The sequence below is a fragment of the Vicia villosa genome, linkage group LG6 (assembly GCF_029867415.1).
Source record: "Vicia villosa cultivar HV-30 ecotype Madison, WI linkage group LG6, Vvil1.0, whole genome shotgun sequence".
NCBI classification, from domain to species: domain Eukaryota; kingdom Viridiplantae; phylum Streptophyta; class Magnoliopsida; order Fabales; family Fabaceae; genus Vicia; species Vicia villosa.
Window position 1 is genome coordinate 112,169,297 of NC_081185.1, and position 4,225 is coordinate 112,173,521.

Here is a 4,225-nt window from a genome sequence, read left to right on the forward strand (position 1 = left end):
CCTGAAATGGAAATTGCATAGTATTAGAGTACCACATTATCTCATACAAAATTCATATACATTGTTATCATCAAAACTAAGAATATTGATCAGAACAAATCTTGTTCTAACACTATGGTACTATGTTGTCGACCACTCCCTCAATGACCGTTGTGAACAAAATAAATGGAATCAAGTATTCCTATTATACCCTTCAATAGACTTCTTTTTGGCTATAAAAGGAGGACTTGGAAGACTGGAGAAATAGAAGAATTACCAATAACGTTCAAACATAAACTACCCTAAAGCGCTGTAAAAATATATGATACATTCTTTGTATAGTTTTGTAATCGTAAAGATAACTTTTGTTCGTTAACTTACTGCAAGTGAGTTTTTGTTCATATACTTGCTAAACAATTTTGTGTTTTTGTTTGTATTTTAAACTTGTGTAATTTGCTTTCAAGAAGAACCCTTGTAAATACAACCATTGTAATTCAATTTGTAAGTTGATAGTTCCTTGAGAGACTAGTGTATAGTCAGAATTTCTCAAGAAGACATTGACCGATAATCTTTGTGGTTTGCAACATTGACGAATACTCTTTATTGTGTTTATGTAATCAGTTTGTTTATAGTGGATTAAGTCCTTATTGAGAAGGAAAAATTACCTTTGCGGGTGGACTGAACTAACTTCGTTAATAGTGGACTAAGATAAAAATAAATGTGTCATTTATCTTTTATCTTGAGTTCTTTGTTTTTGTATTGGAAATAATTTATTTTAAATCTCCAAACCCAATTTAAACCCACCCATTCTTGTGTTTCTCACAGCTTCAATTGGCATCAGAGCTCTAATTCTGGTATTGATTTTCTAATCAAACACTTAACCGTGTTAGATAAAGATCCAAAATTTTATATGAAACACAATGGTTATTCCACCACCACCACCAATTATAAATGAAAGAGATCACTATAATGCCAAACCTGCAATCTTTGATGGAGAAAGATTTTACTACTGGAAGGACATGATTGACAAAAATAAAATTAAAATAATTATTTTAAAGAAAACCCTTTATTCATTAGATAACTCAATGTTGACAAAAATAAATATAAATTTTATAAAGGTTAATAAAGTTTTATTTATAATAATTGCAAATAAACTTTTAAATTTTTTAACACTAGAATAAATGAACACCTTTAAGAATTTAAAATTAAATATTTAAATCAAAGATAACTACTAAAAAGAAAAGACATGAGAATCAAAAGAAACTAAAACAATATTTTTGTTATGAATAAAGATTAAAGTGGATGTCTATATTTATTCTTCTTTTTTATCTTCCTATTCCCCCATTAATATATGTGACTTTCCATCTCACTTGGACCCTATAAATAAGACCCACATTGTGATGTAAATGATATTTTTGGAAGAAGATAATACAATATTAGTTTCTCCATTCTCTTCCTCTCTTTGATCTCTCTATTGTTTTAGTTAGTTTTATAACACGTTATCAGCACGAAGCTCTACCAAACTTGATTTTTTTAATACCTAACTGTTAGAGGTAATATTAGTTAATTATTTTATTATTTTACTTTCTCATTATCCGTGTTGAGTTTTGATATTATATCTTATTAAATTATCAATAACATCTAAAGGATTACAAAACAACGTGTTTGTTATATAGTTTCTGAAGAACTTAACAAATATCCATTAAAGATAGTATTAAGTTTGTTATATAGTTTCTGAAGAACTTATCAAGCATCCCTGAAGGATTATAAATATTATTATTTTTATTAGTAAGAAATTTGTGATTGAGTTCCTGAAGAACTACAAAATGTGATTGAGTTCCTGAAGAACTACACAAAAAAAACCTCTCTTAAACTAATGTTAAGATATCTCAGGATGATTGCTTAAAGAATTATTTTTCTTAGTCGACGTGAATATTTGTGACATGACTTTGAAGTTTTTTTTTAGCTTCCTAGAAGGATTATGCAAATAATTGTTTCTTTTTATCACTACGAAGATCATTTGTGATATATAATTTCCGAAGAGTTAAAATTTTAAAGTAAGGATTTCTCACACCTTAAAATATTCTATCTATAATATTAGAATAATTTCATCATGATATTAATGAATCCTAGAAGGATTACATCTATCAGGGACGGACCCAGAAAATTTAAAATGTGGGGGCAATAATCATTTTAAATTTACAATATTAAAAATATAATAAAAATGATCCATGTAAAAAAACATGTAAGTTTCTAAAATTAAAATTATAAAAATATATGTTATTGTTTTCAATAAAATTTCATATAATAAAGACATTTAATAAAAATATATATTATTAGCTAATTATTTACATTAAAATAATAATTATAATGTATAAATAAATTGAATATCTTTAACAATTTTTTTTTAAATACTGATTTGCTTTTTCTAGTAAAAAACAACGTTTTTTTATCACTATTCCATCCATATAATGAGGTAAGTAGCAGACAAATTATTTCCAACATGTATTTATTCTATGACCATATTATTAAATATTTGGATTTAAGTTATGGTTAAGTACATAAGATTCATGTTTTGTTAGCTTCAGCCTTCTATGATATGATGTTATAGGTTGATTTATAGTGGGGGCAGTAGCCCACATATATGATAGAGTAGGTCCGTCCCTGACATCTATACTAATAACATATCCCAGAAGGATTGCATCTGCTATGTTAAAAATTTGAAAAATGATTGCATCGCCTATATTATCGAATTCTAGATGGATTGGATTAATAGTAGGGAAGTATTCCAGAAGGATTTTACAAAGAAATTTGTGTATTTCGATGTAAAACAAAACTTGTAATATACTCATAAAATATTTGTCATTCCAGAAGAATGACATGAGTGACTCTAACACATCCCAAAAGGATAACTATATTTTTGGATTATTGTAATTTTCTAGCATTTGGCTATGTTAAAAACTTATTAAATTTGTTAGAGTATAAACTATTTCATAATTAGAATTATATATATATATATATATATATATATATATATATATATATATATATATATATATATATATATATATATATATATATATATATATATATATATATATATATATATATATATATATATATATATATATATATGTGTGTGTGTGTGTGTGTGTGTGTGTGTGTGTGTGTTCATATGATTTTAGTGATATGATTTTGAAAATTATATGTTCATATGTATGTGTATGATCAAAGTGTTAAATCATGAGATATTATTAGGATGATCAATATTTGCAGATACAATTTCTTTATTCACATTATTTCTAAATATTGATATTTTAACAAGAGAATTAAAACATTGCAATCTATTAAAGAATATATCAATAGTCTAAAGTTGCTACATATTTTAAATTTGTTATAATAGTGCTTAGCTTTCTCGTATAAATCTTAATTATACTATTCTTTTCTTCTTACAAGTATAGTGTATGGATGACATTTGTTAGTCCCTCTTAAAGGCACACGAAAGTAAACTCATATTTCGATAGAGTCGAGATTCGAATGAATTTTAATCATTTATATTTCCTTTTTGTGTGTTCTCTTTATTTCTTATCAAATATTTTCGTCATATATAATTCACATGAATTATACTGGAGGTATTGAATATCTTTGTATTACAGAAATGAATTTGGACATAAAATGTATAATAGAAAAGCTACCGACTTTTCCCTTGGGCTTGTACTACACTTATATTAGTAAAATTTAAGCACATGTCATTGTAAACCAGTAGTTTACAAATTACACTTAAATGTGTCGTTGGTAAAACCGGTTGGGTCATCTCGGATATAATATGATGCGAATAATTTGTATTGAAGAACCAGAAGTTTCTTCAATCCATTAAATTTTTGTGTGTTTCTAAAGGAAAATAAAAATTTGAGAAATTGCGTATTTATGACATTAACTGTTGCATCGACTAAAATATCATGCATATGTCTCTACTCACAACCAGAAGTTTGTGAAATTATTTTCTCAACTAATTAGACTAAGATCTTGTTTTCTGGATTGTTTAGAAATTCATGTATAAGTATCACATATATTATGAAAAATGATATTGAATATTATGTAATATATGTTCATAAAAAGAAAATGGACCCGAAGATTCATTCTATAGACGTCTAAAGTTAATTATATGGTTGATACTTATGAGATCATCAATTTTAAATTATATATTTGAAACACCCAAAGTATAATACTAAGATATTTATTCGCA